General features: G+C 32.3%; 1 long non-coding RNA gene across 1 annotated transcript; it reads right to left on the bottom strand.

Moving 5' to 3' along the window:
• Window positions 1–6,754: 6,754 nt before the first annotated feature.
• On the bottom strand, window positions 6,755–9,255 carry LOC140046157 (uncharacterized). Its single transcript, XR_011844738.1, has 3 exons — window positions 9,118–9,255; window positions 8,634–8,727; window positions 6,755–6,821 (listed from the first exon to the last, which is right to left on the bottom strand). It is a non-coding gene; the product is annotated as an uncharacterized lncRNA (long non-coding RNA).
• Between the last annotated feature and the right edge of the window lie 3,852 nt (window positions 9,256–13,107).

Below are 13,107 nucleotides of genomic sequence, written 5' to 3'. Positions count from 1 at the left end.
AACCCAAACCATAGAAAAAATTACTGCTAAATAATGTGGTAAATAATCATAAATGTCGACTATTGATAAATGAAAACAAAATATAATATCTTACCATGGATCAAATGTAGTATAGTGTCATTAAAATCTACTTACTGTACAATATCAATCACAAAATTTGAACATTAATAATTTAATACATATTTTATAAAATTGTACAAACAAATGTTTAGATGTTAAGCGTAATGTATGAGGCCAATAAGCAGTTAAATGAATTTACATATAAATTTAGGTAAAGGGAAATTTCAGTAAATTAAGTGCAACTTCTAGAATTTATACTCAATGGTAGAGAAAGTTGGTAAATACTTTCAGTACTGATTTTTAACACCCAATGAAACCAATATCATAATTAAGTTAAGTTAGATATTAACGATAACAAATTTAATTTAAACCATTTGCCCCGATGAAAATCATATCATATCATGAAGCCTGATACCATCCCATCATCAAATGTACCAAGACAGGAATTTGGTGAACAATACCATGCAATAAACAAAATTAAGGTAATTCTCAGGATGACAATTATATTTGACTACATAAATTCCATCATATCTGTAGTGCTATGTGTACAGTGCAATTTTCAGTTATTTACCAAAGTTCTTGTATTCAAGAAGCATCTGTGAGCACTTACTAGTATATTATATTTTAGCGAGAATTAATTTTTTCAAAAAAGTCATAAGATAAGAGACGGAACTTTTCTTAAAAGCATTCAGTTTGAAAAGACTAATTTCATATTACTTTTCTTTTTTAAATTGCATTACTCAAACAATTTAGTTTTTGAAAACTAACAAAACATTGTTTACATTTCTCTTCCTTTTGTGGCAAAATGTTTGCACAAAAAGATCCTAGGTTGGAAAAGGATTTCTTTAAGGCCATTTTCATAATTAGCTGGATAGACTGACAGAAGCATTTTTTTTGTAAGATAAGGGAAGGAGCACATTATTAATTAATAATCGTTTTTTATTAAAATCAGATTCTATTAATTTTTTTAACATAAACATTTTTAGTTGTTTAGTAGTTGTCGCATTTTATTTCATATTTACAATTAATTAGACCGTTGTCAATAATTGTTAATTAATAACTGAATATATTAAAAAAATAGATTTTTTTGTTCATTAAGAAAATTAAAGATTTATGTTATATGATAGGTAACTGTACACTTTAAATCAGATCATAAATCATATATAACTATTTAGTTATTTTTTTATTTGGTTTGTTTTAATCAAATTTGATTTTTGTTAATGTGCTTACTTTTTTCTCTCATTAAATGGTTTACTTCAGCAGATCTATATAATGTTAGCTTATTACACTAGCAAATCCCTGTACATTACCTTATTTTGCAATGCTACTGGTTAGTATCCCTATTTTAAGTCTAAAAAGGGCCAATCTGGGAAAAAATTAGAAACAAGTGTTTCTCAACTGATTTGAGTTATATAGGTTCTATATATCCACCAAAAAAAAGTTCCAGCTCATCAGGCCTGGGGAAAGCCGCCATTTTGGATTTTTTAAATGGCCGCCATAAAATACATATTTTTGCTCATATATCAGCTTCCACATCATGTATGGATATGATTTTGGTGGCAAAGTATATGTTTTGAGAGTCAATAAATCCAAATACAGCATTTTGAAGTTTACTGAATGTCCGCCATCTTGTTTTTCAAAATGGCCGCCATAAAATACAGATTTGTACTCATCTCAACTTCTACATCGTGTATGAACGTGATTTTAGTGACAAAGTGTAGTTGTGAGTGTCAAGAAATCGAAAAACAGCATTTTCGTAATTCATTCAATGGCCGCCATTTTGTTTTTCAAAATGGCCAGCATAAAAATATAGATTTTTGCTCTTATCTCAGCTTCCACATAATGTATGGAAGTGATTTTGGTGGCAATGTATATATTTTGAGGGTCAAGGATTTCAAATACAGCATTTTTTTAAAGTTCATTTAAAAACCGGGCCACCATTTTGTTTTTCAAAATGGCCGCCATAAAATACAGGTTTTGCTAATTTCGTAGCTCATATACATAATGAAGACATGATTTTGATAACTAAGTTTAGGACCAAACTTTATAGTTGAAGGCTACTGCTCCACTGGCTTTAGATGTTGCTTTTTTTTGCATACAGTTTGTTAAATACAGTAATAGTTTTAAAATTCCCAATCAAACTGGCACAACATATAATAATAACAACATTTATGTACAATCCCCTTTGTCTAGTCTCCGAGATCTATTGCTATCACAATCTCAACGTCGTGAGTTAATCACAAGATCGAGTTCCATACTGATTACGACCAAAGAGGTATACAAGAAGATACCAGAGAGTGTACTGTAACTATCATTCGCGAGAAGAAACTAATAAACAAGATATTCTAAAGAAGTTACATAGACATGTAAAGATATTTTCCAAATATAAAGAGAAGCATGGCCATCTTGCAGTTAAAAGTACAACTTATGGATAAAGCAAGTAATATCTTATGAATACATGGTAATACACTGGGAGATTAACACTAGTCACCCTAAATGGTCTGCATTTATGTTTATATCTAGCTGCTTATCTGCCATCCTAATAACCTTCGATCAACCAATGTGACGTAAAGTAATGCAAATAGTTAGAGAAAGAAAACTGCCATTTGTCGTCAAACTCGAAAGATTCTTAAGAGCTTTCTCTGAAAGTCAAAAAGATATCAAGAACATTTAAGGTGTGGCTGTATCATTAGATGGTATAACTTTTTAGGCGTGATTGTGCAATTGGGAGCTCCAGGTTCAGATATAGCATCTACAGTATGCTTTTATATTTGCAGCAGCTGGTCATGGCCAAAATGCCAAAAGTGAAAGGCTATATCTGGAAATGCTGAAAGACAAATTTCAAGATACATAAGGTTTTCTCTATTGTGCTCATGTCTGAAAACTGATTCTTCACCATTATAACACGTTGCATGATATCCATTCTTTTGGAACATCTTGTATTGTATGTATATGGAAATTTGTCGTTCAGGCATATTGGCCATCATAGTCAATTGTCCTATACTGTGTCTATATCTGGAGACAAAATGGTACATCCTCATCTCGTGTCATCATTATATGATACATAGCTGCATCCTCTAAGAGCTTTAGAATATACAGCTCTCTTTAAAGTAGGTTATGCACAACTTCAAAACCTCAACCCACCAGTATGTCCAATATAACCAAGAAAGCTCCTGAAAAGATAAACTCCTCCGTGTCTGATTATTATGACTGGTAGATGAGCAGCTAGATATACGTTTTCAGAGTGGCTGTACCATTGTATAAACTGTTGACATGTTAATTGGATAAAAAAGAATGATCGGCATAAACTATCGTCGATTTGTCCAGTTATCGCATTATCCAGACCAGTTATGGTGAAGTAGTGTTAGTCCCCAGTGTATTAGGTAACCATCCATTCAGTCACATAAGATATGTTGCTTTAAATTGCTTTACTTGCTTTATCTATAATGTATCTGATTGGAATATGCTTAACTAAAGTTGGCCATGTTTCTCTTTAGGATTTGGAAAATATCTTAAAATGTCGTCTAACAAACTTTTTTAGAATATTTTATTTTTAGGTTCTTCACGCGAATGATATAGTTACAGTACATCGCTGATATCTTCTTGTGTACAGTATCTCCTGGGGTCATAATCATTGTGGTTCCCATATATTATCACCAACATATTGACTTATTCGCGTCATCACTTTCCAACTGTATTTCAAAAGCTGAATTTTGTTTTTATTCTGTAACCTTCAAAACATAGGCTTAGCAAAATCATAATCATAGTAGCTCATAAATTAGCAAAAACCTGTAGCTTATGGTGGCCATTTTTACAATCAAAATGGTTGTCATTGAGTGAACTTCAAAAAGCTGTATTTAGATTTCTTGACCCTCAAAACATAAACATTGCCAACAAAATCATTTCCATGCACGATGTAGAAGCTGAGGTACGAGGACAAATCTGTAAATTTTATGGCAGCCATTTTGAAAAACAAAATGGCGGGCATTAGGTGAACTTTAAAATACTATATTTGAATTCCTTGACCTTCAAAACATATATTTTTCTACCAAAATTACGTTCATATGATATAGAAGCTGAGATATGAGGAAAAATCTGTAAATTTTATAGCAGCCATTTTGATTTTCAAAATGGCGGCCATTGGGTGAAATTCAAATTAATGCTGTATTTGGATTCCTTGACCGTCAAAACCTCCATTTTCCCATGTCTATACATGATGTAGAAGCTGAGATAAGCACAAATCTGTATTTTAAGGCGGCCATTTTGAAAAAACAAGATGGCGGTCATTGAGTGAACTTCAAAATGCTGTATTTAGATTCCTTGACCCTCAAAACATACACTTTGCCACCAAAATCATTTCCATGCATGATGTAGAAGAGGAGATATGAGCAAAAACCTGTATTTTATGGCGGCCATTTTGAAAATCCAAAATGGCGGCTTTCCCTAGGCCAGATGAGCTGGAACTTTTTTTTGGTGGATATATAGACCCCATATGACACAAATCAGTTGAGAAACACTTGTTTCTAATTTTTTCCCAGAGAAAGTGTAAAATGGGGATACTAGGTGTCCCATGCTAAATGAGACACGTCACTATTTCTAAGGTAGGTGTATATTCATTCCCCAGATAGTCATGTAATAGAGGGTTACCATCCTGGAAAGGAATCATAATGAAGTTTATAAATACTGACAACAGACATTATGTGAAATTGGGTTTTTTTTTTGTAAATACAAACAACAACAATTACTGCTAAATAATGTGATAAAATATTAATTATCATTATTGATAAATGAAAACAAAATATAATATATTACCATGGATCAGATCTAGTGATTGTTAGCCTATTACTTAATGTAAGTAATCATTAAAATCTGAGAAAGTTGGTAAATACTTTCAGTACTGATTTTTAACACAATGAAACCAATATCATAATTAAGCTAAGTTAGATATTAACGATAACACATTTAGTTTAAACCATTTGCCTTAATGAAAATCATATCATGAAGTCTGATACCATCCCATAATAAAATGTACCAAGACAGGAATTTGGTGAACAATACCATGTAATAAACAAAATTAAGGTAATTCTCCGCATGACAATTATATTTGACTACATAAATTCCAACATATCTGTATTCATTTGCTTTGTGTACAGTGCGACTTAGACAATTTCAGTTATTTACCAAAGTTCATGTATTCGAGAACCATCTGTGGGCACTTACTAGTATATCACATTTTAACTGGCAACTTTATAGAATCATTTTTTCCAAAAAGTCATAAGATAAGATACGGCACTGTTTGAAAAGAATAATTTCATGTTAAATTTCTTTTTCCAATTGCATTGCTCAAACATTTTTAGATTTTGGAAACCACTATAAACTAAACATTATTTACATTTCTCTTCCATTTGTGGCAAAATGTTTGCAAAAAAAAATGCTGGAAAAGGATCTCTTTAAGGCCATATTCAAACTGTAATTAGCTGGATATACTGACAGAAGTATTTTTTTGTAAGGTAAGGAGCAGGTTATTACCACTAACTAATTCTTTTTTTATTACAATCAGATTCTATTAATTTTGTTAACAATAACACAAACATTTTTGTTTGCTATTTTATTATTTGTCAACATACATTTTATTTCATATTTATAATTAATTAGACCATTTTCAATTGTTATTATCTTTACAGCTACATATTGAGCAATATATATTTATTTTATGGTAAAAAGTATTTAAACAAAATTATACTGATTCACCTGAATATAAAAAATTACAAGTAGATTGTTTTTGTTCATTAAGAAAAAACATTAATGTTATGTGATGGATAACTGTATACTTTAAATCAGTTATCATAAATCATATATAACTGTTTAGTTATTATTTTAATTTGGTTTGTTTTAATAAAATTTGATTTTTGTTAATGGGCTTACTTTTTTCTCTCACTGAATAGTTTATTTCAGTAGATCTAAAGAATTTTAGCTTATTACACTAGCAAATCCCTGTACATTACCTTATTTTGCAATGCTACTGGTGACCCATGCTGAATGAGACACTTCACTATTTCTAAGTAAGGATATTCATATTTCAGATGTATATGTAATGGAGTGTCACCATCCTGGAAAGGAATCATAATAAAGTTTATAAATACTGACAACAGACATTATGTGAAATTGTTTGTTTTTTGTCAATACAAACAACAACAATTACTGCTAAATATTGTGGTAAATAATCATAATTATCATTATTAATAAATGAGTAGAACAAAATAGAATGATTTACCACAGCATATCTATATAATGTTAGCCTATTACACTAGCAAATCCCTGTACATTACCTTATTTTGCAATGTTGCTGGTGCCCCATGCTGAATGAGACAAGTCACTATTGCTAAGGTAGGGTATCCTCTCTTCAGATATGAATGTAATGGAGTGTTACCATTCTGGAAAGGAATCACAATAAAGTTTATAAATACTGACAACAGACATTATGTGAAATTGTTTGTTTTTTGTCAATACAAACAACAACAATTGCTGCTAAATATTGTGGTAAATAATCATAATTATCATTATTAATAAATGAGTAGAACAAAATAGAATGGTTTACCACAGCTTATCTATAGAATGTTAGCCTATTACACTAGCAAATCCCTGTACATTACCTTATTTTGCAATGCTACTGGTACCCCATGCTGAATGAGACACGTCACTATTTCTAAGGTAGGTGTATATCCATTCTCCAGATATGTATGTAATGGAGTGTAACCATACTGGAAAGGAATCATAATGAAGTTTATAAATACTGACAACAGACATTATGTGAAATTGTTTGTTTTTTGTCAATACAAACAACAACAATTACTGCTAAATATTGTGGTAAATAATCATAATTATCATTATTAATAAATGAGTAGAACAAAATAGAATGGTTTACCACAGCATATCTATAGAATGTTAGCCTATTACACTAGCAAATCCCTGTACATTACCTTATTTTGCAATGCTACTGGTACCCCATGCTGAATGAGACAAGTCACTATTTCTAAGGTAGGTGCAGTATATCTACCCCACAGATATATATGTAATAGAGTGTCACCATCCTGGAAAGGAATCATAATAAAGTTTATAAATACTGACAACAGACATTATGTGAAATTGTTTGTTTTTTGTCAATACAAACAACAACAATTACTGCTAAATATTGTGGTAAATAATCATAATTATCATTATTAATAAATGAGTAGAACAAAATAGAATGGTTTACCACAGCATATCTATAGAATGTTAGCCTATTACACTAGCAAATCCCTGTACATTACCTTATTTTGCAATGCTACTGGTACCCCATGCTGAATGAGACACGTCACTATTTCTAAGTTAGGTGCAGTATATCTACCCCACAGATATATATGTAATAGAGTGTCACCATCCTGGAAAGGAATCATAATAAAGTTTATAAATACTGACAACAGACATTATGTGAAATTGTTTGTTTTTTGTCAATACAAACAACAACAATTGCTACTAAATATTGTGGTAAATAATCATAATTATCATTATTAATAAATGAGTAGAACAAAATAGAATGGTTTACCACAGCATATCTATATAATGTTAGCCTATTACACTAGCAAATCCCTGTACATTACCTTATTTTGCAATGTTGCTGGTGCCCCATGCTGAATGAGACAAGTCACTATTGCTAAGGTAGGGTATCCTCTCTCCAGATATGAATGTAATGGAGTGTTACCATCCTGGAAAGGAATCATAATAAAGTTTATAAATACTGACAACAGACATTATGTGAAATTGTTTGTTTTTTGTCAATACAAACAACAACAATTGCTGCTAAATATTGTGGTAAATAATCATAATTATCATTATTAATAAATGAGTAGAACAAAATAGAATGGTTTACCACAGCATATCTATAGAATGTTAGCCTATTACACTAGCAAATTATTTTTAGCCTAATGTGGTTAATCAGTTCATGCAGGTTATACCTCCTTCATCAGTGTGTATTTATATTATTATTTTTAGCCTAATGTGGTTAATCAGTACATACAGGTTATACCTCCATCATCAGTGTGTATTTATATTATTATTTTTAGCCTAATGTGGTTAATCAGTACATGCAGGTTATACCTCCATCATCAGTGTGTATTTATATTATTATTTTTAGCCTAATGTTGTTAATCAGTGCATGCAGGTTATACCCCTATCATCAGTGTGTATTTATATTATTATTTTTAGCCTAATGTTGTTAATCAGTACATGCAGGTTATACCTCCATCATCAGTGTGTATTTATATTATTATTTTTAGCCTAATGTGGTTAATCAGTACATGCAGGTTATACCTCCATCATCAGTGTGTATTTATATTATTATTTTTAGCCTAATGTGGTTAATCAGTATATGCAGGTTATACCTCCATCATCAGTGTGATAATGCAAAAGAATTGTAATTCATTAAGTAAAAAAGCTTTAAACTATTAAATAAAATTACATCCTCTATAATTTTAAACTTTAATGAAAAGAATTTCTTCTTTGATAATATTATAAAAATATATCTGTTTTTATACCTCATTGATAGATTTCAGAAGATCTGGTTGCGTCTTACAGATTTGTTTAATTGTTTTCAAATCATTCCTTGACAAAGCTTCTACCAAATGTTTCCTGTTAAAATGTAAGAAATAATCCATTTATACCCGTGTATTTAATGAGAATGATGATTGATGGAAATATTATTATTATTATATTTAATGAGAATAAGCGCTTTAATTGTAATATTTATGATTTCATAATTTTTAAAGAAAGAAAGAAATAATTTTGGATTTTATAATCTTTTAAGAAAGTTTGAAGTATTTTTCTCAAAAGAATATCTTAAAATCAAAGTGTTTTCTTTTTGTTTGAACTATAAATTCTGATTATAAAGTATGTTATATATATGTATGTCAATATAACTATTCAAACATTTTAATTTGTTTTTAATAGTTACATATTTCAATAATATCAACACATATTGGAGCTGGTTATTTTTGTTTGAAATAATTGTTAAAAACGTACCTTTCCATTGCAAAAATACAGTGTCTTCATTTAACAATTATTAATGCCGACAGCTTCTAGTGTAAAAGTAAGCCTACACATTCTCTTCTGAAAATATGAAATGTAAAACATAATTCCATCAGACAGAAACCTTTGCATTAAATGAATGAAAGATGACCTGTATGCTGGTGTTACTGCATGAAGATGCAGGGCTCGAAATTCACGCTAGCAAACTAGCATTTTGCTAGTAGATTCTTGATAATTGCTAGTTGAAAATTTCAAAACTAGCAAATGTTTGCTAGTGTGAATTTTGAAAAAATACGTACTTTTTAGCTTAGCCACGCTAGCCGCCAATCGCTATGTCGACAACGGCTAATAGGAACCAATTTGGTGAAAACAATTGTTTCATTTACACGCCGCCAATTTACGTCAAGGAAACGCGAATAGCACCGTGAATCATGTGGTAGCATAGTTGTTAACGATGTGCATTATAAACAGCAAGCTTTTCCCCCAACACAAAAGCATGTGCATTTAGTACGTCGCTAAGGATTACATCATCAGTCACGTGATTACAGAATACGCGATTATCAATTTAGGGATTTAACGAAATAAATATTTTGCCTACACAGTGGTCAAAGCGCGTATTTAATAGATTCGTAAATAGTAAACACCCCCCACTTAATGGACTCTTCCAATTTTGTTTATGATCTCGCGCTCGAGAAGAACGTCTCCTCGGCACACCACGAGGTACCTGTTGTTTGTGCGATGGATTTGCTTATGCCTATTGTTTACCTGTGGAATTAAATTACACACACTTTCGCATCACAACTTTAATTACTGATATACCATGGAGTATACTCCATGGATATACACTGCAATGGGCAAAGGATTCATCAAAGAAGAATACGTTGAATAAAAATTCACTTAAGAAATGCCGTAAGCTGTTTTCAAACTATTGATCAGCCCACTATTATTCCAACATCATGCCTCTCTCGTGCGATAGGGAATTTCCTGGATAGAGACGTACGAGTGGAGCGCGAGAGACGGCGGGCGTAGCTTGGACGGATTAGTTTAGGGCCTACCAATTTCGCTCGGTGGCAATTAAATTTAATGTTTTAATTACGTCTGGATATAAACAATATAAAACTCAGTTTTTTCATCGGCAATAATATTTTATACATAGGCCTAGTCAATTTTGTTCCGCTTCAAATTTTAAAAGTTTGATGTTTCAACCTAAAAAAAGTGGGACGAATCGTCCATAGGCCGAAACGACCATGATTTGGCTAGCATGAAAGCATGTCTTGATCTTTTTTTAATTTGGCTAAAAAGAGTACTACTACTACTACAGCTTTGCCTAGCTAGCTAGGCCTACACCTAAAAGCTAGGCCTAGGTCTACACCTAAATAAATTCAGATTTGTGTAGAATTTAACTATTTTACCGAAAAAAATTGTGATTGCTAGTTATGCTGCTGATTTTGCTAGTTAATTTTTTTACAACTAGCAAAGTTTGCTAGTCGAAAAAAAAGTAAATTTCGAGCCCTGAGATGACTCCTGTATGTCTGCATATTACTGAATGAAGATGACCTGTATAAATGCTGGTGTTACTGAATGAAGATGAGATGTATGCTGGTGTTACTGCATGCAGATGACTCCTGTATGCTGGTTTTACTGAATGAAGATGACCTGTGTGCTGGCGTTACTGAATGAAGACGACCTGTATGCTGGTGTTACTACATGAAGATGACCTGTATGCTGGCGTTACTGAATGAAGACGACCTGTATGCTGGTGTTACTGAATGAAGATGACTTGTATGCTGGCGTTACTGAATGAAGATTATTATTTTGTTCATAATAATTGATTGAAAGATCAACAACTGGAAACATTGTTTTGTGGATTCATTTTCCCAAACGGCAATTATGACTTTTCTTTAATTAATACACAACAAATGGCTGCCATTCAGTTTGGCCGCTATACTTTACACCCTAAAAAAACGGCAAAAACATCCCTCTAGGCAATTGTGAGTATCAGAAAAACGTATCAGTTATTTGGTTAATAATTTGGTTAATCTCTCTCTAAACTGGGTGTCAGGGAGGGGCCGCCAAGGGCCCCCGGTGGGGGTCCAGATGGCGAAGCCCCTGGAAGCAACGCGTTCTAGCGTCATTTGAGGCAATTTTAATCAGATTTAGGGTAGCCACTTTTTCCATTTTTCATAATGCATAAATAAAATACTGCGTGCAAAAAACTGATGCGCAATAACTGTGTCAATCCATTTTTTCAATTTTAAAAAGAAGTGACCTTTAAAGTTCAAAATATGCCTATATATATATACTTAGTACTACAAGATATTCAGCAGCCTAACTTCTGTGACCTTTGTACTCTCCAACAACAGACATTAGTACGTTTGATATTAACATTTTAACACAAGTTTATTGAACAATTTATGTGCTATTAAATGAAAAGCCTGAAAGGTAAGTGATAACTTAGGCAGAATTTGAGCAAAAGATAGTGATCACCCTTGTAGTGTTCACCAAGATTACCTTTTAAGCCTCTGAATTTCGAATTAAAATCTGTAATTTTATTGTATTGCAATTTTTGCTGTAAAAATAAAATAGTTGAGAAACACTTCAATGGATGCAACTGGGTTGCCACGAACCAACATTTCCAAACAAAGTATTGCTATTCCTGTAATTGTCATAAAACAAAGCACAATTCTGTAAAGTTAAATTAAATATTCTGTTAAAATAATATAAAAACTCACACTACGATCGTTTTACTGTTTGCTAGCGCTATTAAGTGTCGTTTCCGGCCAATTAGAGTTGTCCTACTGACGAGTAGGCCTATTTTTTGTCATTGGGGACTTCCCCCTGACATTCGTAATGAACGAAAAATTGTTTTCTTATCGCGTAAAAGTAGGTAGTGCACTATAAGTGTCGTTTCCGACCAAACTAGAGGTGTCATTCAGCATGAATTTCCGGCCATCTAGGGTGTCAATTACCAAAAATCGGGGGGACGGAAGCGTGACGCTTGATGTGAATCCTGGGGATTGATGATTGATGATTGATGATTGATGAAGAAAGAAAGAAAGAAAGAAAGAAAGAAAGAAAGACAGGGAGTTTTAGGTCCCTTTACATGGTAAAATAATTGATTAAATATTTAATTACAATCCTATTTTAATCCAACATCATCGTGTCGTCGCGAGAACGTAATAAATACAACAAACACGTACGTATTGTTCTTGATTAATAAAAGTACTCGCGCCGGGAGCTAGCCTAGGCTAGGCCGTGTAGGCCTAAGTAGACAGAAAGTAGCCGGCGAAAATGTCAAAGTAGACGGTCGAATGCGCCGGTTGCCGGCTACTAACGAAACCCCTGACCAATCACAAACGGTCTTTCATCACGTCTAGGGAGGACTAATAACAAATGAAGGCGCTATGTATGCATAGTTTAAATAGTTTAGTTGATTAATTTCTCCAAGCAAGTTCCGTGGCGCAGTACATGAGGCGTTGTCTTGCGATGGAATGACAATTTCCTCGCGAGTTCAAGACCCAGTAGATGACGCGAGTGTTGCCACACGAAAATTACAGTCAATATCATCGTACTCGAGAATTTGCTGGGTTTTATATGTTTAATGACAGGGACACGATAATTACGCGAAAATTACTCAGTCAATATCATCGTACTCGAGGATATATACGATTTACGATCCTCGCAGCGGTAGTCATGGGTGTTTCCATAAATTAAGGGGCCAGTGGGTATTTTAGTATTGGTGATAGTTAGTTTGCTGTTTACTCTAAATTGGTAATAGTTATTTAAAAAATGATTTTATCATATGATAGAACAATAATATGGGTTAATACTATTACATGTTGGAAAAAAAAAATTGCAAAAAAAAACGATTTAAAAAAAAAATATATCGTGGTGTCTAGCTCATTTTATTAAAATATGTGTGACATTTAAATACACTGACATATCAGAGTTTAAAAAATATACTACAGCAATAGTTATTTTGTA

Source organism: Antedon mediterranea, chromosome 4 (assembly GCF_964355755.1).
Source record: "Antedon mediterranea chromosome 4, ecAntMedi1.1, whole genome shotgun sequence".
Lineage (NCBI taxonomy): Eukaryota > Metazoa > Echinodermata > Crinoidea > Comatulida > Antedonidae > Antedon > Antedon mediterranea.
The sequence above is the reverse complement of the archived record's forward strand: the minus strand, read 5'-3'. Positions and strand labels throughout refer to the sequence as shown.